The 27,251-nt window shown below is 42.9% G+C and overlaps 2 protein-coding genes and 1 pseudogene across 8 annotated transcripts in view; 1 reads left to right on the top strand and 2 right to left on the bottom strand.

Moving 5' to 3' along the window:
• The window catches only part of LOC145508725 (uncharacterized), a 617,339-nt gene that overhangs the window by 309,960 nt on the left and 280,128 nt on the right, over positions 1 to 27,251 (top strand). Inside the window, exon 4 of one of the 4 annotated variants that reach the window (XR_014055567.1) lies at positions 17,844 to 19,088. The exons of the other annotated variants lie outside the window; for them this stretch is intronic. The gene's annotated coding sequence lies outside the window, so the exon portion shown is untranslated. Of the gene's footprint in view, positions 1 to 17,843; positions 19,089 to 27,251 lie in introns of those variants that run through there. 4 annotated transcript variants of the gene reach the window in all.
• Positions 1 to 27,251, bottom strand: part of GRIA1 (glutamate ionotropic receptor AMPA type subunit 1) — a 337,441-nt gene that overhangs the window by 161,435 nt on the left and 148,755 nt on the right. The gene's annotated exons all lie outside the window — the stretch shown is intronic.
• LOC145509401 (N6-Methyl-AMP deaminase pseudogene) lies at positions 20,266 to 22,350 on the bottom strand (annotated as a pseudogene).

The following is a 27,251-nucleotide window of genomic DNA, read 5'->3' as shown; positions in this document are numbered from 1 at the left end:
CATTGGGTAGACTTATCATTTTTCTTTGTATTATCAAATGACTTTTTGTGTATGTATATCTTTCACCCACAATTGAGGTATAAGCTCTCTTGAAGGTAGAAGCCTTTCAACTCTATGATTTTTCTTAGCATGTTCAATGTGATGTGTCCTGTATACAGCTGGATAGGGAATAACCATAAATGCTTGGTGATATTGCTTTGTTTCACTGTCTTCTAAATTAAGATGACCATCTAGCAACCATGAACTTGGGGAATATCCATTATGCCCCCACCCTTGGTCCAAATTCCCCCTGCTTCAGCCCACTGAACTCTGTCACTCCCTGTCATCTTAGGCCAGTAGAGAATGAGAGATGTTCTCCTAGGCTGGTGTCCAAAACCCAGCCACCCTTAATATATTCCACCTGCAACAGCCAGTCTCCTTAGCCAGTGCTCCCTAGGCAAGAAGATTTACATCCCATTACATGACTCAACCCTTGGGTTTTCTAAAGGATTCAAAACGAGGGCATTTTCACCCTTGCATAGCGAACCAGGTAACCATTTAGTATTATGGGCAGAAGATCTTTCAGAGATAGTTCGTATAATCATACACACACACACGTGCTGTTCTCCTTGCCTCTCACTTAACCCAAGAAACATTGTAGGATAATAGATTGTTAGTACTGAAAGGTACTTGGTCTTGAGGGCCTTTTAACCTAGAGAAAACCTAAAAGATATCTGTCTGCCCAACTCCACTTTGAAGTCTGTAGAATTGAAATGTGCTTGGAATATGCAAAACCTGATGTCAAGGTCACCACTAGCCACAGCTAGAACCTCCTGAAGATGGTGGCATACTGGAGACTTCTCACTACCTATCTGTTCTGGGTGGCTGTCCCTACTTGGGGAAAAATACTGTTCTTCATCTTATTTATTATTATAGTTCTGTCCCCTATGGAGTGTTTATTATGTACCAAATCCTGGTCTAAGCACTATCATTTACTTCCCACAACACCCTTATAATTTTTTTTTTGTTCTATTTCATGCATAAAGAAGCTGAAGCTCAAGAAGGTTAATTAATCTCTCACAAGTCATTCATGTGATAAGTGACAAAGTTGAGATATGAATCCAGGTCGGTTCCCTTCCCCTGTGCCTTGAACCATATTAACTCTGGTCCCCAGAAAGTCTGTCGTCACCAACCAGAGCTCTCGTTTCCCTGATAACGGTACCAGGCAACACTGAACGCTTACTGTACGCCAGGGACTCTGCTACCTGCTTTCTACGAATTGCTCCTTTACTGCGGTTTCACTAGTGTAGAGGGATTCAGTTCTTATTGCCATTTTATGAAGAAAAAAAAACTGGGGCTAATTTACTTGCCCAAGCTCACATAGCCACCAAGTGGAAGATTCAGCCTCTAAACACAGGAATTCTGGCTTCAGAGCCACTGCTCTGCTCCTCTGTGCCGGTGACAGCAACTTTTTCTGCAAAGGAACAAAGACTATCTTAGGCTTGGTGGGCCCTACAGTCTCTGCTGCAGCTGTTCTATGATGCTCTGGTAGCACGAAAACAGCCAAGGACAATAGGTATATAAAATGAGTGTGAAACTTTATTTACCATGTAAACCTTCATTTACAAAAGCAGACATTGTGCTAGATTTGGTCTGTGGCCAGCTCCTACCCTGTGGGCTTCTGCTACTGGACAGCTAGAAGGCTGAAATGTTGACATTTTGAGAGAGGTAGTAATAGTTCACAGTGCATTTTATGAGCTTTAAATCTCTCACATCCACTACCTGTTGTGACTACCCAGTGGGGCAGGTAGGGCAGGATTGATGACCCTCGAGCCCACATACAGATGAGGAACCAGGGACACAGGTGTGAACCCATGTCTTCCTTTCCACATCTTGTGGTTCTTCTGCAGTGACTCTGGCAAGGGAGACCTGGGCCTCAGGAGGCCAGGGGCTTTCAGAGGCTTCCTTAAAAGGGGATGCCCATCACTGTGGCTGCACCCTTCAAGGCCAAGGCTCAGGCACACAGAGGGGCTTAGGCAGGAGCACTTGGTCCAGGGCTGGGGGAGGGGCTGGACAAGGTTGGAACTTGGATTTGAGGATGAGGTCAGGGCTCATTCTTGGGTCGAGTTCTGGGGCCGAGGTCAAGGCTGCAGACCAGCGCTAGGGCACGTGCTCATTCAGCCTCATTTGTGGGTAGGAGGTAGGGTTAACTCAAAAGTCCAGGTAGAGATTACATCTATCTAGCTCTGCTGCTGTGCAGCCTTGAGGAACTAGCACAGAGAGCCACTAGAGCAGAAGGAATGCGAGTGAGACACTAGCCCAAGGGAAGGGGTTACCGGGGAGATCAGCCTCAAAGCATCCTCTGCCTCTGGCCCAGTCACCACCCTGTGCCACCTCCTCTGGCACTGCAAAGCATCTTCTGCTGGCTCATGAATGAACAGTCCCTGCAAGGGACACCAGGTAAATCATTCAGGAGATGAAGCCAGACTCACCCTCTGACGATCTTGATTCTGTTTCCTGGGTGAGTGGGAAAAATATTTCCTCATTTGCTATTCTTCGCCTATGAAAATCATGCATATAAATAGGTGTTCCTAAGCCAAGTGGCAAGCCTGCAATGCACTGCACACCATAAACTTGACTGGCACCTGTCCATCAAGGCAAACCTTCATGAAAATCTGCAGATGACTGCCTGAGGTTGCCTTGTATCAGTGAAATTCATTTTTCTAGCGAGGGTATATCTACTGGGGAGGGGAAGGACAAAAATGAAGGAGGAATAAGGCTATAGAAACAAGAGGTTCCAGCTCTCAAAACTATATGACACCACCAGGAACCAAATTCTACCTTGCCTGGTATCTGAATTCACTCCTGACACTGCCCCTGGCTGAATTCTTGAGCTGAACCCTAAGCAAGAGGAGAGGTGGATATAGAAGAAAAGCTCAACATTTTTTTTTTCTTTGCTCATCTAATCCAGGTCTCAGAAAAGCATAGTGAGAAGAGTGAATTTTAAACAAACCCTCAACCAGTAAAGTCCAACAAGGATGTGAAGGTCAATCAAGAATTTACCAATAAGAGCACTTTGAATTTTAAGCTCCCTGCCTACCTCTCCTTGGGCTTCCCAGGTGACTCAGTGGTAAAGAATCTGCCTGCAGTGCAGGAGATGCAGGTTCTACCCCTGAATAGAGAAGTTCCCCAAGAGAAGGAAATGGCAACCCCCCTCCTGTATTCTTGCCTGGGAAAGCCCATGGACAGAGGAGCCTGGCGAGCTGCAGTCCATGGGGTTGCAAAGAGTCAGACACAACTTAGCGGCTAAAGAACAACTACCTCTCCTGCCACATCTGCTACCCAGGCCATGCCCCTTTTGTCTATGCCTCACACTGGTCTTTCTTTCACCTTTCAGGACAGTCCGGACTTTTTTTGCCCTGGGGCTTTTGCACGTGCAGTTCTCCCCTAGAAAGTTCTTCCAAACCCTCTTCAAGTAGCTGAGTCTGTATTCTTTAGGTCTCTGCTTTAGTGTTCTTTCTTCAGAGAGGCTTTCTCCGTGCTTTTGCCCTTTATTCTCTATACCAGTGCTGTGTTTGTTTCCATCATAGCTTATCTCTGTATTTAATTATCCTTTTTAATGTTTTGTTTATTGGTGTCATTTCATTTCTCCCAACACAGCAGAGATCATGAGTATTTCATCTCCTGCTTTAGTCCTGGCATCTAGCAAGGTACTTGGCACCGGGGACTCACCAAGACATCTGCTGAATGGAATGGTTGAGTGAATGACCAAACAAACTGCCCATTCTCTATATGACCTTTAGCAACTTATTCCCCCTCTCTGGAGTTCATGTCCTCGTTTGTTTAAAAAAAAAAGTGCGATTCATTTAGTTATAACACTCTTCCACCTCTAAAACTACACATTTTCTTGTTTGTCATTTTCCAGATGGGAATATTGAGGCATGAAAGCATACTGTGCCCAGGGATGAGAACTCAAATCTCCTAGACAATTTCCAACTGACACTCTTTAGCAAAAGCCCAGCCTTCTTCTCTGCAGAGATGCCTCCCCTCCAAAACCAACTCCCTGGTATTTAGTTCCCTTTGTTCCAAAATTTGAGTCACTTTTCAAGGTTTCTCAAAACATGAAATAGTTTTGATGTTTCATCTGTGAAATAGGATGAAATAGCTCCTGCTAAGAAACAGTCCAGATTCCTTGATTTCTAAAAGAAATTCTGAGAATAATAGCAGTTCTTACTGACTAAGGGTGTTCTCTTTGTATGCCCCCCCTCCCTGAATTAAGATCCAGGAGTGTGTGTGGGAGGGGAGAGGCTGAGATTCAAACTCATTCTGGGGAAAACAGTAAGTGAGGAAGGAGAGAGTAAAAGGCACAGACACAATGCAGAATTGCTGAGAGCGTTTGGCGAAAACATACTCATGAAGCTACTGTACTAGATTTTTTTTTTTTTTGCTTGGGCGTAATGCACCCACACAGCTCCATGTGGGAGAGCCTCAGTGGCCCTGATCCACCCCCAGCCTCATTTCTTAACAGCCCACTGAATGCTGGAGACCACAACCACACGGCTAGGTCTTCATTCCTCTGTAAACAAACGCCCCTCAGCACCTGAAAAACTCCTACACTTCCTTCAAGACCCCAGTAGGAAGTCTTCCAACCCTTCCAGAAAAAATGAGTTCCTCCTCTGAGCTTCTACTGTGCTTTCTTTCTTAGTACTTATCTTGATATTCTATAATTTCACGTCTGTCTCTTCATCAGACTGTGTACTTCTACAGGGTGGGGCTGGGTCTAATTTGTTTTTAAAGTCTCAGGGCCTAGCCCTGGTCTTGATAGAGTAGATGCTTAGTAACTGTTGAATATATCTGGGTTTTCTCACCTGTGAAGTGAAGGCAATAAAACCTGCCTTACCAGTTGTAAGATTATCCAAGTCCTACATTCACTATAAAGGGTAGTATACACATCGATGTAATACATCATCTTACTCAAATTGCATAACTTAAATATCATATAGACTGGAGAGGATATTATTATTCTCTTTATCCAGATGAGCTTCAAGGGTTCAAAGTCTTGCTTTAAGTTGCACAGTCAATAAATATCAAACCCTAGTTTGATAACCAATTTACTTGACTTCTGGGTCCCCCCCTCCCCCCAGATTGGATCATAAATACTTTCAAAAATTAGCTGCAAGTTTGGTCATGCTGATTGATTGACAAGAGAAAACATGGATATACGTCCTTCTAAAGATGCCATGGACGTATCTGCTATACCCACAGCTGCCAGCGGCCTAGTGCTGTGTCCCTGTTCACACACGGAGTCAGTTCTTGACCAACCAACCATGGATTGAAAGGATTCGCAAAAAAGAATTGGGAAAGCTCCAAAAAGCCAAATTTGAATTTTCTGTGTGCCCCCAACTGTTTACATAGCACTTACATTATATTTATAACTGTTTCACAGAGTTTACTTGCATCAGGTGTTATAAGTCATCTATAGATGCTTTAAAGTATATGGGAGGATGCACATAGGTTATATGCAAATACTATGCCACTTTTACATAAAGACTTGAGCATCCATGGATTGTGGTATCTGAGGAGGGTCTTGGAACCAATCCTCCACGGATACTGAGGGATAGCTGTATTTACTGCTTTCTTTATCACTTTCCTTCATCGCTGCTTCCATCTTGCTTTCTTTCTCTTTTCTCACCCTCATCCATCCCTCACATAGCAACCAGAATGTTCTTTTGAAAATGGAAATGAGGTCCTAACATAGTCCCCTGGAGCTTTGAGAGGGTCCTCATCATGTGTTCAGTGATTTTTTAATATTTATTTATTTCACTGCGCCTGGTCTTAGCTGTGGCCTGTGGGATCTTTAGTTGCAGCATGGGAACTCTTAGTTGCAGCATGTGGGATCTAGTTCCCTGAACAGAGATCAAACCTGGGCCCCCTGCACTGAGAGAATGGAATCTTAGCCACTGGACCAGCAGGATAGTCCCTGTCAGTAATGTTTGTATTGCCTTCCATGACCTGTCAGGGTCCGCCTTTTGTCTGAAGCCTGGTAATCTGAACAGTTTCATTCATCCTCTCCCTTTCTGTTATGCACTGTTGCACCTTCTTCAACATACTAAGGCTCCCTGCTAGGCTGTCCCTTCTACCTCGAGCTCTTCTCTCCTACTCTTGTCTGGCTGGCTTCTTTGCATCTTTCAGTGACCGCCCTAAGTAGGTCATCCGCTGTGCTCTGTCACCCCATTCAGTCTGTTTCCCTCACAGCACTTTACTCAAGTTGTAACTGCAGCAGAAATCCTTTCATCTGATGCAATGAGGGGCTGCTATTAGATTATTTGGAAAAGATGGCTAAAATGGAGAATTACAAAAAATGATTCATCGTGAGGATTTTCTTCTAACTTAAAACGCTTAAGTGCACACGCATTTATCAAAGTTTTGATGTAGTGGGAACTTGAAGACATAACATAAATGTAAGCGCAGAATTTTTTTGTGTCCCCCTCGCCCCGAATCTTTTATAGTTTCCTTGCCTGCACCTAGCATTATAATGTTTTTAGTGATTCATCTTTGAGCCTTTCAAAAGCATGTAATTGACTTTCCAGAGAAGTAAAGCAACTTTCTTTTTGCACTCATATTTTACATAACTTCTAGTTACATGGCAAAAATTTAAGTAAAACACAGAAGAATAAATAGGTTTGGAAACAAATGGAATGGATTCCTAGTCTATCTCCAACAAAGCTAATGTTAACAGAAATATAGGGGCTGATCAGAGAAGAGGCTACTGTCCAGAAGGTGTGGGGTTTACAGAGATCATGGAGAATACAGGTCAATCCCGACACATGGTTGAAGAGAAGTTGGTCACGAGAGACTTCGCTGCATCTGATGGATTGTTGGCTTGTTGATTATCTGTCCCTCTTTTAGGGTGTGCGTTTGTGAGGGCAGGACCTCTTTCCCTTTTTCTCAGCTTGTATACACAGCATATAGCATAGTCCTTGGCATTAAGTGGTACAGTCCATGCCAAGTAAGTGAATAACCAAGTAGGTGGACTATTTCCCTTCTTTAGTGAAGAATTCTGTTTCCTCAGCTGTGAGAGGATAGGTGTGTACTATACAAGCATGGTCAATTTCAGCTCCACATTCTGGTACCACTAGCTACATCCAGTAATCATTTCTATGTTTCAGATTCTGTTTTTCTCTTTGCTTTCTACACACACTTTAGAGCATCATGCTAGTGACATTTTTTGTACCCACACACCTACTCACCACTACAGCCATGCCAGTACCTACTCTCCCACCTGGGTTTTGTTGGTTTAGGATAATCCCCTCCCCCTGCTCCTCCCCTCAAGGCAAGTAAGGAGGTGGCAAGACCAGTTTGGGCCATGGTGGCCATGGCTGCTGGCTTTGTTTCTTTGACGTGATAGGCAAGCCTGGGGCAGCTTTGGGTGTGGGTAGGATGGACCTCTTTCACCCTGAAGATTTGACTGGAAAGCTTGGACCTGCCTTATTTGAGAAATTAGGCAAAACTTCTCCCCCAATCCCTTCATTGCCTTGTTGTTTGTTGTTTAGTTGCTAAGTTGTATCTGACTCTTTGCGACCCCATGGACTGTGGCCCACTGGACTTCTCTGTCAGTGGGATTCTCCAGGCAAGAATACTGGAGTGCGTTGCCATTTCTTTTTCCAGGGGATCTTACTGATCCAGGGATCGAACCCATGTCTCCTGTGTCTCCTGCATTGGTAGGCAGATACTTTACCACTGAGCCACCTGGGAGGCCCCTTCGTTGCCTTAGGTTAGTCTTTTCTTGTCTCCAGAGGGCTGGCATGTACAGAGCCAAGGTTAGGGGAGAGCCTCAGGAAAGAAGCTTTCAGGGATCCTTCAGTGCACAGAAGCCCACCGTGTGGTTTGGTGCAACAACCACAGAGTAAGAAGCATTGGGTTTCTTTTCTTTCCTTCACTTTATTCCTTTGCATCTCTCCCTCTCATATCTAAGGAAGGAGAGGAGCTGATTAGGATTTGGGGGTTCTGGTTACCAGCATAATAACTGGCAACAAACGATGATGGTGATGATGTTGTTGATTTCTTATATTACTAATAGCTGCTGCATATATTGAGCCCTTTAATGCTAGGAGCTAACTACACATTTTAAAGTAATAAACAGTTTAAAATCTGTGTGTCAGTCCTAGAAAGTATGTACTATTATTATTATTTTATAAATGGACTGAGGCACAGGTAGGTAGAAGTCAGAGAACTGGTAAAGGCAGAGCTAGGATTCAAACCTACTTATGTCTGATCCTGCCAGGTGAGTTCTTACTATTAAGCTAAAGTACCTTGCAGTATATCTAACCATAAAATTCACTGAATAATTAAAGTCATAATAAATAATGTCATAAGCACATCATATGTGATTCAATATGATATGTTATATCATGTATCACATATGATACAATGCAATTGTATTATATAATTATATTGTATTGTTGTATCATATGTGATACAACAATACAATCAAGGGGCTTACCTTTAAGAGGGATGTTGTTTTTTTTTAATTTATTTTTAATTGGAGGATAATTGCTTTATCACGTTGTGTTGGTTTCTGCAGTACAGCAGCTTGAATCGGCTATAAGTATACACGGATCACTTCCCTTTTGAACCTCCCTCCCACTCCGCCCCATCCCACCCCTCTAGGTCATCACAGACCACTGAGCTGAGCTCTCTGTGCTTTACAGCTGCTTCCTGCTATCTGTTTTACACATGATAGTGTTGTTGTTTTGTATATATGTCAGTGGTACTCTCTCAATTCACCTGCCTCCTCTCTTTCCCTTGCTGTGTCCACAAGTCTGTTCTTACGTCTGCATCTTAAGAGGAATGTTCTAATGTGAAGAGGAAGACAGACCCATGAACCATGAATTAAAACTGGACACGAGAAAATGAAATAAATTCTAAAGTAGAAGTATAGCACGTTCTGTATATTCAGAGGAAAGGGTGAATGCTTCTTGAGAGGGAGCCTGGGGCAGACACAGGATCCTACCTAGCCTTCTTGCCTGCGGAGTCCAGGTGCTGCTTTGAAATCTTCCGCCGCCTGGTCACCACCACCAAACAGCTGGAGCTGTCATGTGAGATGAAAAGCCTTTATATCCTTGATCTCAGGGGAGCAGAAGGCAAGCGTTAAGGTCTCCTCATTTTTATCACTTCTCTATGATGTTGGTCATCACAGACGTTTCCTACCTCCCTTCTCACTTCTTTAACTCCAAGGCCGTTTAAAGTGTTTTCAGTGCTCTTGCCTCTCTTCCTGTCAGCTGGTCTCCAAGCTGTGAGGCCCCAAGTCAGTACGTGGTATGTAAGCAGCATCCAAGGATGCTTGTGGGAGTGGTAAGTGTGTGTCCAAATGGACCTCCAGGGAGCTGCCCCTTCCAGCTTTACCCAGTCAGGAGAGAGGACGAGGGGGATGAAGGGAGAGAAGGAAATGCATCTTTGACCTTATCAAAGCTCGGGTCTGCAGAGCAAAGGCACAGAGGTCATAGGAAGTCATACGGGGTGCACTGACCTGTGAGTTCCCACACTTAGGGTCTAGTGTGCAGACCCACCCCTGCCTGCCTCTCTACAGAAACTTGACAAATGTCTTCCTGTCTCTGGCCTGTGTGGTGCTCCTTGGTAAAACAGAAGATTTGATTCTAGTTTCCTGCGGTTCCTATGTCCTCTGTTGATTCTCAGTAGCATGGTGATGAACAGGAGACAGAGCAAACTTGGCTGTGATCAGGACAGGACTTTACTCGAGAAGCTGACTGTGATGATGGCCCTTGTGCCTTCACTGCCGGATCTGAAAGTACCTCAAAGAGTGTACCCTCCAGTGTAGAACCTTACTGCATGAAGAAGTGAGAAAACTAGACCCAGTAATTTAGTCCATTGTATGGACAAGAACACCAAAACACAAACCAAAAAGGCAAAACTGTGATTCAGGAATAGACAAAGGTGCTGGCTATACAAGGGTCTGGGGAGAGAGAAAATGCACACAGGATGAAGACAAGTGCCAAGGAATATGCAGGTGCATTTAGTTAATTCTGGAAGTTGTCTGAATATCCAGCAGTAGCTCAATAGTCACGTGTTGTCCAGATGAGCTAGATAATCTTCAGTGCATCAGTAATCATACTACAGTAAAAGCTATCATTTATCATTTGCTAGACACTTGCATTACTAAACATTTGCCTTAGTTAAGTTCTTTATTCCCCACAACAATCCCATGAAAAAGATACTAGTAACTCCTAATACAGATGACGATACCAAGATTTAAAGTCACATAGACACGGCAGATCCAGAAGTCAAAATCAGATCATTCTTAACTTTGACTTCGATGTTTGTAGCCATTCTGCCTTTAGAAAGGCAAACATAGACAAACTGACTTTTTCTTTATACTGACATCCCTGAGATGAAGGGAATTTCATCTCGGCCCTTTCCCACTCATTTCGGTTCTTCAAGATTCCACTCACACACCACCGTTTCTGTGTGAACCCCAGTCAGAGTCCACCCCTCCCTCCCTGAGCTCCTGGAGCTCTCAGCTTGCGCTTCATTAGAGCCCGTAGCACTTTCTGCCTTGTGTTGGAGCTCACTGTGGAGTGGATCCTCCCTCCACTCACACCCAAAGCAAGTTGTTTAGACTTTCATATGGCACTTAACGTCTGGCGTTAATGCCAGCCAAGCCTGGATTTGTCTCCTGTCTCACACAAGGAGCACGGGGGCTCTGTCTTACGAATGGTTCTGTGTGCTTGGCACTTAATAGGGCTTTGGGAACAGATGCTTTCTAAGTGAGGCTGGCCCATGCAGCTGGTTCCTTCATTCTGTCTAATCTATGAGCTGTGACTCCCCCTCCACTGACACCCACACATTCTGATGTACTTTTCCATGCACCCTCAGTCAGGGTCACTGAATAATATCGGGCAGAGGTCAGGGACTCCTGTGTGGAGTATCTCTCAGATCACTAAGAAGGTGGGTAATTGCTACTTTTCTCCCTCTGATTTTCTCTCCTCCAATGGAGGCCTGTCCACTCTTGTATCATCAGAATTCACTTTAGGGAAAGGACTGCTTGTCTTGTTCTCTCGCTCTGGAGTTAGTGACTTCCTTCTTCCTGAGGAAAGAAGGCTCTGATCCCTATGAAAATATCTTTAGAAATCATTTTTCAAAGGCAAGTGGCCTCCAGGGCCACCTGGGACACTTAGGTTCATACCCTTCCTTATGTTTAGTCCTGGCTGGATATCTAGGTGGCTAAGAGCACAAGGTTTGCCATGGACAGACTGGACTCAGTTCCCCATTGTCTCTTGGCAAGTTAATTATTAACTCTGAAACCTTTGTTTCCTCATCTGTGTTACAGAAATAATGATGATACCCACCCAATGGGGTTGCTCTGCATTGAAAATGTATTGCTAGCACAGTTCCTGTCTACCACTATGTCTGTTGCTACAGTTGCTGTTGTCATGTTATTATTGTTGTTGCTTTGTAAATGGTAGCATCTGGTAGCTGAGAGAGATACGAGCAAGAAGCAGTTGAAAATGTAACCTCTGCAGTTAGTAGGAGATGCAAAATCACATGTAGCTTCTAGTTGCGAGCCTAAGAATAGCTTCAGTTAAGTTTCTGCTTAAAAATAACCTGCATGCTTCTGGGCTTTCAGACTTGAAGATGCTTTAAGGAGCATCTATATTAGTTGTGCCATTTTACAGAAAACAAAAGCTCAGAGAGGGGAAATGATGTTTCTAGGGTCGTGCATGGGTGCTCAGTCATGTCCAACTCTTTGTGACCCCATGAACTGTAGCCCACCAGGCTCCTCTGTCCATGGGAGTCTCCAGGCAAGAATACTGAAGTGGGCTGATATTTCCTCCTCCAGTTTCTAGGGACAGTCAGTCAAAAATCAGTCATGCTAGTGCTCAAACTCAGATCTTCTAATGCCAGTCCAATGTATTTTCCCCTGAGTATCCCTTGAGCTGGTGCCCTTTTCTTAGTGTATCCCTTCAGCTTTACCACCAGTTCCTATGGTAACCTGGACACCATCTGAAGATGCTGCCTTGGCCAGTATTGAGAAGATGATGGTAACACATCTTACTACACAGACATTCCTAAGATGGGTCTATTTATTTATGCTGGGATTTTCCCTTAGTGTCACTCCTACATGGGCTAATTCTGCTGAAACTAATGTGCCAATGCCTATATTAGTTTTGAGGGTTAAGGGTCTAGTCCTTTCATTCGAATGCTGTGGCTGAACTCAAATGCTGATGAGAACTGTGTTGGCATTCTGGGCATGAGCTTCAACAGTACAAAACATGAGGAAAATGGACTACATTTGTCATTGTCTATTTAGAGAGCACAGTCCAGACCTAGCGTAGACAGTAGAGATGAGATGAAGTAAAACCTTGAGTGGAAACTACCCAAGGTATAACTCTGAGGCAGAGACCCCAGGCCTGACCCATCAGGTAGCCCTTACTCAGGGGACTCTCTGGACGATCACTCTGCCCTAAACACATGCCTAAATATATATACCTTGCACTTTACCACCTTCAGACTTCTCTTCATGCTGTTCCTTCTGCTTTCTTCTATTATTTAAAAATATATAGAATTTGTTATAAATAATACAGGGAACTCAACCTGGTGCTCTGTGACAACCTAGAGGGGTGGGATGGGGTGGGAGATGGGAGGGAGGTTTAAGAGGGAGGGGACTTATGTATACCGGTGGCTGATTCCTGTTAATGTATGGCAGAAAGCAGCACACTGTTGTAAAGTAATTATCCTCCAATTAAAAATAAATAAATTCAAAAAAAGTGTATAGGAATTTCCCTGGTAGTCCAGTGGTTAAGACTTCACCTTCCAATGCAAGGGATGCAGGTTCAACCCCTGATCGGGGAGCTAAAATCCCACATACCTTGCGACCAAAACAAAACAGAGGCAATATTGTAACAAATTGAATAAGGACTTTAAAAATGGTCCACATCAAAAAAGCCTTTACAAACAGAAAAATATATAGAACTTTGTATCATTTAAATCATATTTACATCCACCATTTTGCTGAATTGTCATGACAATCCAGTGAGACCAGTACTTAACACTGCTATTTCACAGGTAAGAAATTGGGAGACCAGAGGCATGAAAGGACTTGCCCACCGCCACAGAGCTCATCTCTGCAGTCAGATCCTCTTCATTCTCCAGTTTCCAGAGTCAGTGGTTTTCCATGTGTCATAATCAGTAGAGCTGCCAGATTGACAATGGAGACTTGTCCTCCAAATTGCCTATGTTTGAATCCTGACACATACCCCTTTCTTTGTGGCCTGTTACTTAAGCAGTGTATGCCTCAGTTTCTTCTTGTGCCGAATGAGAATAATAATCACAGTCTCAATCTCAAAAGACTGAGAGAAATAAAGGGTTATTGTGTGCAAAGTGTTCAGAACTGTGGCTGGCACAAAAGACCTGCTCAGTAAATGTTGCTATAGAAACTAGGTTGCGTCCTGTCTGAATTCCCTCCCTGACAAGGCTCATCTGAAATGCTGTGAAGTGTGAGTCTGACTTTTCATAAATAGATGCAATTTCTGCCTCTTTTAGACCCTGTAATCATTTGTACTTTACTCATAGCACACAGTATGTTCTGCTGTGCACCGGAGATAACTGTAAACTTGTTTCTCTCCCACTTGCCCCTCGCCTGTGAGTGCTGTGGTTCAGAGAGAGAGATCTGATAGAAGCATATCCCCTGTGATGCCTAGCATGATGCTTCATGCCAGAGAGGAAGAAAGTTGGCAAATTCTGGTTACACCAATTTCAGTTGAACCCAGAATTCCAGTTCCCTTGAAGATCTAGAATGTTAAGCTGGAAAGTCTCCTCAGAGATGAGTGTTAGTCACTCAGTCATGTTCAACTCTTTGCAACACCGTGGACTGTAGCCCGTCAGGCTCCTCTGTCCATGGGATTCTCCAGGCAGGGATACTGGAGTGGATTGCCATGCCCTCCTCCAGGGAATCTTCCTGACTCAGGGATCAAACCCGAGTCTCCCACATTGCAGGCCGATTGTTTGCTGTCTGAGACACCAGGGAAGCCTAATCCTGCACTAACAGCAGATTACTGGGCTTCTGGGAGGAGGAAGATACGTGTCCAAAGTCATATAAGATGATAGTGGCAGAAGTAGGTGTAGAAATCAGATCTTGTTACTGCCCTCTACCCTGGGCTCCACCCAAAGGGTTGGAGCTCCACCCTAGACAGCACTAGGCTGTCTCTCTCCATGGAATGAAGGAGAAAATAGCCATGGACTTGGGTTAAAGAGAGAAGGCTGGACAATGACAGCACATAGCTAAGCTTCAGCACCAGAACTGCTCAATGAGTAGGGATGTATTGGGGATACATATTACGAAATCAACCAGGGGTGAAGGACGTGAATCAACCGCACAGCCAATAAGGCAGTTTCTCCGAACTGACTTGGTATTTCGCTGCTCCATGAATGGATCAGGAGCCCTGCGAAGGAGAAGCTTCAGGGCTCAGTGTATTCAGTATGAACCTGTAAATGGTTCTCTTCCTCTTTCAGAACATGTAATCTAAACTGGAGACCCCCAACCTTGGTCTCCGGGCACCTTCTTTGTGTTGGGGTTTGTACCTTAGAAGATGTTAAGATACAAAGATACACAGTCCCTGCACATTGAGTCCATTTCTTATAATTCTCCAGGTGATTATCTAAAGGTGAAGTCCTTATCAGCCTGCACCCCAGAGCCTGTTTTCCACAGACGGCTGTCTTGTTTTCTTTTTCTCCTTGTTGAGGTTTCAGATAATGTTTAAAATGTAAAATGAATCAGAGATAATTCTGCACTGGTCAGCAGGACTTGGGCAGAGAAATGTTTTGATGCCCAGTACTGTCAAAGCTCATCTCCCAATATGAGATAAGGTAAATAAACCTTTAAGGTGATAAGCTCCCCCATCATCTCTGGTGTAAATGCTTTGGAGAAGGAGGACCAGTGGGATGCCGGTTCCTGATGACTGCAGGTGGGGGTTAGGGGACCTCTATCAGCAGGCAGACCCTGAGGTAGGGGACCACTGAGGCTTACACCCTAGTTGTTCAGATGATGAAACCCAAGGCTGCCCATAACCGCAAAGTGAGCCTCTGATAATTGCGGCAGAGATACACGTGGGTTGTCCAAGTCATGATTACTGAGAGATAAGTGTTCACAACACCTGGGGAGAAATGCCCACGTGGCCAACAGCTCTGACCTGGGATTTTGTGGGAGGTCATCTTCTCCTTTTGATCTCTATGTCCAGGGCACAAGTCCCTTCAAAAAAAATTTAATCTCAAGGATACAAAGTGTTTTTATAACAGTTCAGTGTGAAGTTGAGACAGAGAGAAGTGAAAAAGAATTTTTGCAAAGGAAATTCATCCGGAAGTCATTTCCCATGACTCGCTGACTTGATGGTACCCATCAGATTTCCTCTGATTATTAGAACCAGTTGCTGCTGTTGTGTTGTTACTGTTGTTTCAATCCATATGTTGGTTTAACAAATATATTGTGAAAACAGTATTTGATCACCCTTCGAAGAGCTCACCTACCACCTTCCCAACACCATAAACCATGTGTGAAGCAAACTGGCACTAACTTATTACCATCTTTGCCTTAAAAAGCCACTCTCTCAGTCCCTCTGACTGATAGCAACTTCTAAACTACTCCACAGATGAGCCATTAGGTATGTTGAATGCATACTTTTTGGGTGGCGTTTCTAAATTTAAGTTTCCCCTGGGTACGAGAGTGCCAACTTGACACATTACTTGCGAACAGTGACATTTTCTATCATATCAACATCTGCCACGTTGATGGAAATAACAGAAGTAAAAACTGAAAGTGAATTGTCCTACAAACTTTGAAGCTTAGGTTCATAAGATTGTTCTTTATTGTTGTTTGTTTTTCACTGTTACATTTAATCAGCAGCTTCCCTTTTTGAAGAAAACTTCATTCCCTTTCTCAATGAATGCTTCATCAGCTCATAACATCCTCAGCTGTCACTGACTACCTCCTAGTAACATATAATAGGTGTCCACTGATGCCACAGAGCTATAAGTTCCTTAAAGTCAGAGACAATCTTCCATGAATAAGAAACAGCTCTGCAGGTCTGTCCCTCTTTGTGCTAAGTCCTGGAGGCAGTACTCAGCAGTGCAGGGTCAGCAAATGCATGCATGACACATATACTCCCCTGTTCTGTACGAGGCAGACATCACTAATTGATTGTGGCATCCTTTCCTGCTGAGCCCAGCCCAGGTCTCAGAGTCCTCATCACCAGCCTTCCTGGAAGCCATTATCAATTTATCAGGATTGACGGGCTTGATAAAACCTATTTTCCAGCCTAACCGTAATGGTTAAAAGCAAGAACTCTGGAATTGGACTGACCTGAATTCAAATCCCAACACTACCACTTGCTTGCAGGTTGTGTGACCTGGAGTACAGTTGCCCAAGTGCCCTAAATCTCAGTTTTCTCCACGTTAACATGACCGGTTCCTCTCATCCTTCGGAAACCTAAATTTAGGCATTTCTTTCTCTGAGAAACCTTTGTTTGCATAAGACTGAGTGCAGCTGCCTCACTTAGACCTCTGAAAACACCCTGAACTTGCACTTCAAGACTTATTTTTATTAATTTTTGACTATTCTAGGTCTTCATTGCTGCGTGGGCTTTCTCTAGTTTCAAAGCAGGGGCTACTCTCTAGTTGCAGAGTGAAGGCTTCTTCTCATGGTGGTGGCTTCTCTTGTTGCGGAGCACCGGCTCTAGGCACATGGGCTTCAAAAGTTGCAGCACATGGGCTCAGTAGTTGCAGTTCCTGGGCCCTAAAGCACAGGCTCAGTAGTTGTGGCACATGGGCTTAGTTGCTCCACAGTATATGGGATCTTCCCGGACCAGGGATCAAACCTGTGTTTCCTGCATTAGCAGGCAGATTCTTTACCACTAGACCACCAGGGGAGCCCTCAACATGCACCTGCCATGTTTGCTGCCCTGGTGTCCTCCAGCCCAACCTGGCCTATCCTGCCCTTTAGTGAACTGGGCTAGATACTCTTCCAGGTTACGGGAACTCTGTCATTCTCTTTCGAGTTCCCATAACCAATACAGTAGCCCAGGAGGTCTGTCCTGGGATAATCACTTATGACAGCGGTTCTCACACTTGAGCTTGTAGTGTATCAGAATTCCCTGGAGAGCTTGTTAAAATGCAGACTGCACAGCCCACCCCTAGAATTTCTGATTCAGTCGGTCAAGGGTGGGGCTTGAGAATTTGCATTTTTAACATGTTCCTGAGTAATGCTCATGCTGCTGGCTCTGGATCATTATAAGAACCACTGCCTCATGGAATAAAGGAGATTTTAAAACAGGATGAAATACTGTTGTCTAGGGAAGAAAACGTAAGTTCTGTTTGTCAGCTCCCAGATTGGTGATATCTCCATCTGAACCCTGCAAGCTGTATTTGCAACTGATTCTCATTAAAGTCAAGGAAATTTACACATAAGTATCAGATGTAGGACCTTGCTGAAGGATGAAAAAGTAGGGCTTCTAAATTTTGCTGATGGAGCTCACAGTCTTCCCTCTTTCTCAGTTGACAACTAGTGAAACGACTTGATACTTTAATATCTCGCAGTTAATGTCATACTTTTGCAGGAAACTTTATATTTTCCGGAGTACTCTCATCCATATTATCACATTTGGTTTTATAATAGCTGTTTACAAGAGGAGAGATAGGGAATTAACATGTCTTTGAGTGATAAGGCAGAGTAAGCCAGGATCCAGAGTCCTCGATTCTTTGCCAGGTCTGTTTCCATGACATCGCATAATCTTTGGTGTAAGTGTTAAGTTCTGTCTTTGAACTCCCTTCATGTACCAAACCTTAATTTATTTCAGTTTGTTACAGATGCTTTGAGCTAGAAGATATCACAAGGAGATCTACTGATCAGAAGGTTCTAAAGCATTTGGAGATATGAATTCCACTGAGACCTCAGGAAAGCTTTGGACTCTTTTCTAAGACATTATCAATATATAAATATATGATACAGCTTACATATAGTTTCAGGTTGTACCAGGACCTTTTAAAGTCGAGCGCTGCCATGTTTCATGAGTGTCAGAGGCACTGTTCATAGAGAATTAAACATGGTACTGTAATGTCCATCCACAAACCATGGAAGACGAACAGAGGCCATATAGTCACTGTTTTGGTCAGTTGGCTGGTTGCTTTATGTGCTTTTTAACAGATGAGTAAACTGAGTGGTTATTTTCCAGGTACCACAGTCAAATAAAGGCAGAACTAGACTGAAAACTAGGATTTCAGAAGGTGATGAGGTACAGGCTTTAGAGTCAGGGAAGATTTCAGTTTCAGCTTATGTTGGGTTGGCCAAAAAGTTCACTTGGGTTTTTCCATAAGCTCCCTGAGTGAACTTTTTGGCCAAACCAATATTATTTACAAGTTGTAAGACCTTACTTACCTTCTTCAAGGTTTCACGTCCCCATTTTACAGATAGGAATCAGAAAATCAAACAATGTTTAAAAACTGTATTCCGATAGGGTGTGTGCATGCTGTCACTTCAGTCGTATCTGACTCCTTTGGACCTCTTTTGGCTACCCCTGTAGCCTGCCAGGCTCCTTTGTCTTTGGGATTCTCTAGGCAAGAATACCAGAGTGGGTTGCCTTGCCCTCCTCCAAGGGATCTTCCTGATCTGGGGATTGAACCTGTGTCTCCTGCATTGCAAGTGGATTCTTTACCACTGAGCCACTGGGGAATCAGCCCCATTCTGATAGGGTGCTTTTAGCATTAGGATTAAATGAAACAAAATGTGTCAAATGCTAACATATGTTGTGGCATTCAGTAGGCATGAATTCCCATCTCCAAGGCTGTTTTCTCAGCTCAAGTTCAAGTGTAACAATTGCATAAACTTTCCTTTCTTTCAGGACAGGTAGATACTACCTCAGGTTGACCATAGGCTGCATATCCTCAGGTCATCTGGGTCATATAAACCTATGTATGATGTCATTACCTATGACTGTGCTCAGGTGACCTGACATTCTTCTACATTCTTGTACCATTGACCCATGTAGAATCTCAAGGATGTTTGTCCCCTGTCTAACCATGGATGCAAAATGAGAAAAGAAAAAGTCTCAACAAAGGGGAAAAAACCCCAGACTACTGTAATGTCTATCTCTTCTAACATTTGTCAGTGCTTATTTCAGCACGTGCAAGATTCATTCTTCCCACTGCAAAGCAACTGCATTATACTTCCTAATCTACAGAGGATAATGATTTTCATGCTAATTTTTAATTCTGTATTTGCATCTAATTCACATTTAAAGTTCAGCAGAATTTATAGGTCACTTCACTGTATACTTTTTCTTGTGTCTTACACATTAGAAAGCAGGGTCCTTGTTTTAGCTTATTTTTAAACTCTAGAATACCAGAAAGGACAGAACCTATAGAGGCTTTATCTAACTCTCTTATATGACAGGCAAGGGGTGGAGGCTGTGGGGCAGGGGAATGTTGTCCTCAAGTCACACAGTGACCGTGTCAACTGCAGAATCTACACTTGAGTTTACGTTTCCTGAATCCAGATTCTTCATTCCACCATGGTTTTCCTGACCTGCCTCAGATGTTAAGATGCTTGAAAGGCCAAGCAATTGTATAACATATTCCTACTCCTAATTTCCTCCTACTCTCACTTCTTTTTCTAAAAGAAATTTGATGGACATTGGGATAAAAACACACATTCCTTTTTCCATTTTAATTAAGTGGGTGGTCCTAGCTTTTCTTTTCGCTTTTATAAGGCTCCCATTACACTCACTCTGCCTCCAACCTTCCATTACGTATGGGCAGCAGTTCATTTTACTCCCCAATACCATGGGCTCTGTCACTGCCTGGTCACCTCTCCTGTCTCTCAATAAACACAGAGCTCATCTTCTTGAACATCTTGAAGTTCCTCTGTAGAGAATCTCTTTCCCCAGGGAAAATGCCCTAATCAGCCTTTAGAAATGACTAGTATCTTTAGACTCTTCACCTCTAAATGACCAGTGTGATGGAATAAAATAACCAAACTGTTCCAATGACTGGAGCAAGGCTGAATTTTGGGGTTCCCAATCTATCCCAAGACATAACTCTCATTTTGTCTAATGACCCGAAGGTACCACAGCCCTAACCCCATGGAATCATGGGAGAAATAAGCAACTTTAATGAGACTCTTCCTTTTATTAAACAGTTAAGAGGGAAAACAGTTTAAGCCAAACTCCTTTTCTGACCACAGTCCTTTCAAGCTATTAAGACCTGCCCTTGGCCTGAGTGAGGTCATAGCTGTGTTTTATCTAAGTCTGCATACAGAGACAGCTGCTTGAACTTTATGAGGTCGTTATTCTGAAATGCCTCCATAATTAGCATCGTCAGGGAATGGCATCTTTGAGAAAGTAGTAAACAGATCTATCTTGTAAGTAGCTAAATAATTTCACATATTTTGAGAACCTCCTAATAGGTTTTATGCATGTCCCAACTTTCATAAAAAGAGCCAATTGAAGGATCACTTATACCAGCACACCCACTCTCCCGTAATCCTAGTCATAAGGACCAAGTCACATCTTTTCACATGTCTGTTTGGGCAGCCTTAAGAAAAGACTAGGTGGTTAGACATAGAGCCAAAACTGGTATCACTCTTCTAGACGAAGAGATTTCTAATGACACACCACTCTTCTCCAGAAAGAATAAGAGACAGCAGCCCACATTCCCAAGGGATCATTTCCTGAGAACAAAATGGCAGTCATGGTACAGAGCCTCACCTGTATGTTTAGTGGAAAAGACATACACATTGGGCTCGTATGTTGGGCTCTTAATTTTGATATTTAGCTCTTTAAAACAAGAATGGAGCATGGTTTCACCAGCTCTCTAGTTTTCTGAGCATTTGATTCCTTGGTTCAGAGGAATCACTCTCTCTGAGCATGAAATATCTATAGCCTTTTTTGCCAACGCCATGAGTCGTCTTTATACCTGAGGGCAGGACGTATCTTCATGTCTCCATACTTTTCCTCAGAAGTGCACTTCTGTATAAAATGCCTGCTCCCCCAATTTTGCCTAATAATAATGCTGGAAGACAAGCAGCAGCAGCAGCAGCAGTGACCATGACAAACATTTGAGTACTTACAAAGGACAGAGCACTCAGCTGAGTTCCTAATGTATTGCCTCATTTTGACTTCCCAACAGTAATTTTTGTCATCTCAATAGTATAGACATAAAAATTGGGGCTCATAGAGGATAACTTTCCTAGGTTAACATAGTCCAAATATCCAGAAAGGGATCTTCGTGACCACTTTACCCCCAACTCTACTTTAAATCATTTTTTTTTTTCTAAATGACATATTTTTAAAACAGTATTTCTCTCCATATGAATTGCAACCTACGGGTGGGGCAAGAAGGAACAAAGGTTGTCTACAAGAACGGAAGCCCTAAGCTTTACCCAGTGGTGTCTGGGGGTGCCTTACAAAGTCTACTGGATCCAGGGATCTTCCCTCAGGGGAACTGAGTAATGTCCCATGCCTAATTCTATCAGGAGGCAGAAACAGGAATACATAAGTTTCTTTCTTTTTTTCCTTCCCTTCCTTTCCCTTTCTTAATTTCCTTTCCTTTCTTTCCTTCTTCATCCCTCCCTTCACTGATTGCTTGCTTCCTTCCTTCCGTCCATCCGTCCATCCATCCATCCATCCATCCGTCCGTCCGTCCGTCCTTCCTTCCTTCATTCCTTTTGCTTTAGGATCTCTGTAAAATGTAATAGCAAATGAAGATGTGTTTTATCAGGTTCTAAAAAAGTTCCAAGGAATATTGTTTGTCCTACCACAGGGTCTCCACTGAGGTCAAGCTCAAGAACTGTGTCCTCAGTAGAAAGGAAGAACTCTTCAGGGAGCTTAACAGTCTCCTTGGCTACTGAAGGGCCAACTCTTCTGTTGATTGCTGTCAAATCCCTAACATCAGTGTTTATGTTCTCTTTTTCAGACTGTTTTATAGCCTCAAGTACAAATTCCACATAAGTCTTTTCAGTCATTCTGTAGTATTTTCTTTTCTAGTTGTGTTCCTTTGTTTCAGGCACTTGATACCATCATCTGTGAATTCTTTAATAACATCTTTTGTGGCCATGAAAATCTCTTCAGGGCTAGTAGCAAGCTGATGAATACTTTGAAACTTCTGGAAACATTCCTCCAAAGTTCTTTTCTTTTCCTTGTTAATCATAGTCATCTGGTCATGGATTTTAAGACCTAGTTCATTGTGTATTAATTTCCTCATGGCATTAGAACTAATGGATCCACTCAAATGAAAATGAAGTTCCGTTTTAGGTAATTCCAAGGGAAAGATTTTCTTCCAGGGCTGTTGTTTGTCTTCTGCCTCCATCATGATTTAGCAGGATGGGTATTTTTCTCAACGCTGTTTTTCTTGGTATAAATGGTATGATGTATTGGTTTGGCTAAAATGTTTATCCTGGTTTTTTCAATAAGATGTTATGGAAAAATCTGAGCAAACTTTTTGGCCAATGCAGTATTTCAATTCAGTAGGTTTTGTGGTCTTGAATTTCCTTCAGATTGCTTTACTTCCATTCATTTTGATAAGATTAAGTGTATCAGACCACCTGACCTGCCTCCTGAGAAATCTGTATGCAGGTCAGGAAGCAACAGTTAGAACTGGACATGGAAAAACGACTGGTTCCAAATTGGGAAAGGAGTACATCAAGGCTGTATATTGTCACCCTGCTTATTTAACTTCTATGCAGAGTACATCATGAGAAATGCTGGTCTGGATGAAGCACAAGCTGGAATCAAGATTGCTGGGAGAAATATCAATAACCTCAGATATACAGATGACACCACCCTTATGGCAGAAAGTGAAGAGCCTCTTGATGAAAGTGAAAGAGGAGAGTAAAAAGGTTGGCTTAAAGCTCAACATTCAGAAAACTAAGATCATGGCATCTGGTCCCATCATTTTATGGCAAATAGATGGGGAAACAATGGAAACGGTGAGAGACTTTATTTTTTGGGGCCCCCAAATCATTGCAGATGGTGACTGCAGCCATGAAATTAAAAGACACTTGCTCCTTGGAAGAAAAGCTATGACCAACCTAGACAGCATATTAAAAAGCAGAGACATTACTTTGCCAACAAAGGTCCATCTAGTCAAAGCTATTGTTTTTCCAGTGGTCATGTATGGATGTGAGAGTTGGACTATAAAGAAAACTGAGCGCCGAAGAATTGATGCTTTTGAACTGTGGTGTTGGAGAAGACTCTTGAGAGCCCCTTGGACAGCAAGGAGATCCAACCAGTCCATCCTAAAGGAGATCAGTCTTTAATATTCATTGGAAGGTCTGATGTTGAAGCTGAAACTCCAGTACTTCGGCCACCTGATGTGAAGAGCTGACTCATTGGAAAAGAACCTGATGCTAGGAAAGATTGAAAGCAGGAGGAGAAGGGGATGACAGAGGATGAGATGGCTGGATGACATCGCTGACTCAATGGATGTGAGTTTGAGTAAACTCTGGGAGTTGGTGATGGGCAGGGAGGCCTGGTGTGCTGCAGTCCATGGGGTTGCAAGGAGTTGGGCATGACTGAGCAACTGAACTGAACTGAAGTGTACATGCAGCTCTGGGCTCAGCTTCATCACCATGATAGACTTCCACTCTTGATTCTCTCCTGATCTTGACCTTTGTGGCCCTGAGCATAGGGCAGGGGCAGTACCGAGCACCAGTGACAGCAGCACCCTCAGCATGAGTTCCCAGGTCATGAACAGGTACACGCAGAATGTCTTCACCATGTTGACATTGCCAGGACCACATTGCACACCACTCATCTGCTGAGGCCATTAGGTCCACACATGTGCAGTGCAGCCGTGCGTGAGCATCTTACCCAGCTTCTCAGCAGTTCTTTGCTTGGAGTTTTAATTAACACCCTAAAATGTATTCCTTCCTTTGAATTCTGTGGTATATTGGTTGGATCCATATGCGGCACTTTCTACCAGAAATTCATTTATTCCATAAATATTTAGGAAATGACACACTATGAGTCAGGCACTGTACTAGCCCTGAAAGGATAAAACACTCTTCTGGAAGAACTCAAAGAATAGTGGGTGGAAAATGCATGAGATTAGAATGTGAGATGAGAAGTATTACAATGAGGGGTCGTGAAGGAGGGCAGAGCTAACCCAGTCTTACAGTGTCTGAGAAGCCTGCCGGGAAGGAGAGTCACTGACTCTGTCCTACACAACACAGAGGGTTGTGGCAGGTGAAGAATGGGACTATCTCAGATCCAGGTCAGCAGTATATGTAGACCTGGAGAGGCTGAGTGGTGTTTCTTGTGGTACTGTCTCTGTCCCTGCCCCCACCTTCTAATGCTACAAACACTTGTAGTCCCAACATGCCTCTCACCCATAGGTGGTGACCTTGAAATAATGGGATGAATGCATTTGGCATAGTTGATGTCATTGTCAAACGGGGCTGAGTTCAAATCCTGGCTCCACAAGTTCCTTGCTTTGTGACTGTGATCAAGGAACTGGCATCTCTAAACCTCAGTTTCTGCATCTACAAATGGAGTCTAGTACTAATGCCATTATCCTAAGGGTGTTAGAAGTATGAAAATGACATAATATATAAAGGGACATAGTACAGCATATAGACAAAGCACACCCCTAAGATGGTGATTTTTATTAATAGTGGTAGTTGTTATGAGGTCCACCTAGATTAGGGCCCCTCCACGGAAAGGAATCTGACTTATTTTTCTTTGTGAGCCTTGCTGTGCCTTGACTGCATAAACTTAATAACAGGTACTCAGTGAGGACATGCTGATGGATTTGTGGATGTGCCTTTTCCATTAACTCATTAAATAAATATTACTGAGCACTTACTATGTGCCAGGAAATGTTCCGCATGCTGTGGATGCAGCAGCGAACAAGGCACTCAGCTGGAGCTTTCATCCTAAATAGAATTCAGACCAGCACTCGCATAAAATTGATGGTTGCTTATACTTTAGAAACAGGTTTGGAAAATCTCATCTAAAACATGAGAATCGTTAGTGATAATAACTATAAATCTACTTCGTGTTTCTAGAGAACCTAATTCCTTATCCTAAGTCCTCTTCGATAGTTCAGTGTTTTTCCACCTGCCACTAGGTCCTGCTTGAATCTAAAAGGATGATTTCCATTTCATTCCATGATCTACAACACAAAGTCCCTCCCATAGTCATTACCAGCAACAAACCAATTTGTTAATTTCTTCTTTCTCTTTTTATTGCACTCTGCTGGTTCTTGAGAAGCTATGTGTTTGCATAGAAAGAGGAGTGGATTATCAATCAAGCAATTTAAGTTTTAACCTCAGTTTTGCTGCTAATCAATTTGGATAAATTTTTCATTTACTCTTTCAATGAATATTAATGGAACACTTCATAAAGTCACAGCATGGCCTGGATAAGTGTTCATGCTTTGTTTGGAGTCAGAATTGCCTGGATTAGAAACTAGCTCTGTTACTTTCCTTTCTAGCTGTGTAATAGTGGGTGGGTGACTTTACCACTCAGTCTTTTTACCTGCAAAATGGATAATAATCATACCCTCCTCATAGGATAGTTGTAAGTATTAAATGAGTTAATACATATAAGTCTTAGACCAATGTTTCTGAAACTTGCAAGGTCCCAGTAAATGTTAGACCCTATTACTTTCCTTTTTTTTAATAAAGCAGTAAAGTGACTGATCTGAGACATATTTGATCACATTTAGAGAAGTTACACCATGTAAACATTCAACAAAAGAAACAGAATGAATAGATTTTAGTTAAGGTAACAAAATAAACCATACATTCTTTTGCTGTCTAGCAAAACATAGATAATCACAGGTAAAAATTTTAATAAGCAATAGTTATTCATTTGATAGGAATATGAATAGCTCAGCCATGATCCTTACTCTAAAAATTCACTGCATTTTTTTAATTTTTTTTTTAAATTTTGGTAAAAGTCACATAATATAAAACATACGATTTTAACAATATTTAACTGTACATTTCAGTGGCACTAAGTACATTCACGTTGCTGTGCAACTCTCACCATCATTCATCTCCCAAATTTTTCACCTTCCTAAACTGAAACTCTGTCCCCATTAGATACCAAGTCCTCATTCCCCTGCTCACCCCTGACCCCTGACATCTACCAGTATGTATACTTTCTGACTCTAGGAATTTGACTGTTCTAGGTACCTTCTAAAAGTGGAATCAAACAGTATTTGTCTGCACCTACTGTATGTTGGAATGCACTTTTAAGGTTAACTTTCTTGTTACTGTGTGTTGTTACTATCAAGTGCCAGGCACAGTATATGGCACTGAAGAAGTAGTAGGAGGAAGGGACAAGACATGGTATTTGGCCCCAGAGATCTTGCTTTCTAATAGGTGAAGAGACATTGAACAACTAAATACATAGTTATAAATTTGATGAGTGAGGAAGGAAATGAACAGGGAACAGTGTGTGGCCTAAGGAGTACCACTTGAGTTGAGACTTAAGGAATAAATAGAATGTGGAGTGGTGAAGAAGGGGTGTGTGCCCAGGTGTGAAAGACTGTCCAGGAAGAAAGAAAAGTGTGTGAAAAGGCCCTGAGGCAGGAACTGAAGGGTCTGTGTGGTTACTGTGCGGAGACTGAGGTAGAGAAGTAGCCAGCACGGTATGGAGGGCCCGAGGCACGCAGTGCTGGGTGACGGCTGTGGAGCTTGAAAATTTCCCTGAAGGCAAAGAAAAACCACTGATGGCGCATGGTTTCCTTTCCAGCACACAGATTTCTCAAAACTAAAGTGAGAGGATTGTATAAGAAAGCTTCTCAAGCCTCTTTGACATTGAAGAATATGAGATTTTATAATTACTACTAAAAAAAGAGGCAGTTTCTGGGAAAAGTAGAAAGTAAAGAAGTAGGGAGGGAGGGAGGGGAGGGGAGAAGAAGAAGAGGAGATGAGAAAGGAGCAAGTGACTAAAACTTCAGTGGAGACATGAAGTCTAGAAATGAACTGTTGAATATTCACCGCCGATACAGACTCAGTACCTATTACATCTATGCGTGTGTAGGTGTGTTTGACTTATGCATGTATTTGTACAAGTTCACTAATTTGACAGGAAACCAAACCAAGGGAGTCTTTCTGTGGAAGACAAATAAGACTAATGAGCTGGAAATGCTGGGGAGGGGGAAAATGCTATGTCAATCATTTTGGTTAAACACAAGATTGCTGGATCTACAGAAGCATCTGAAACAGCTCCCGGTGTTCAAGAATTGAAATGCTGGCTGCT

Source organism: Giraffa tippelskirchi, chromosome 6, assembly GCF_054371585.1.
Source record: "Giraffa tippelskirchi isolate mGirTip1 chromosome 6, T2T-mGirTip1v1.2.pri, whole genome shotgun sequence".
NCBI classification, from domain to species: domain Eukaryota; kingdom Metazoa; phylum Chordata; class Mammalia; order Artiodactyla; family Giraffidae; genus Giraffa; species Giraffa tippelskirchi.
Note: the sequence above shows the minus strand (reverse complement) of the source record. Positions and strands in the feature narration are given on the sequence as shown.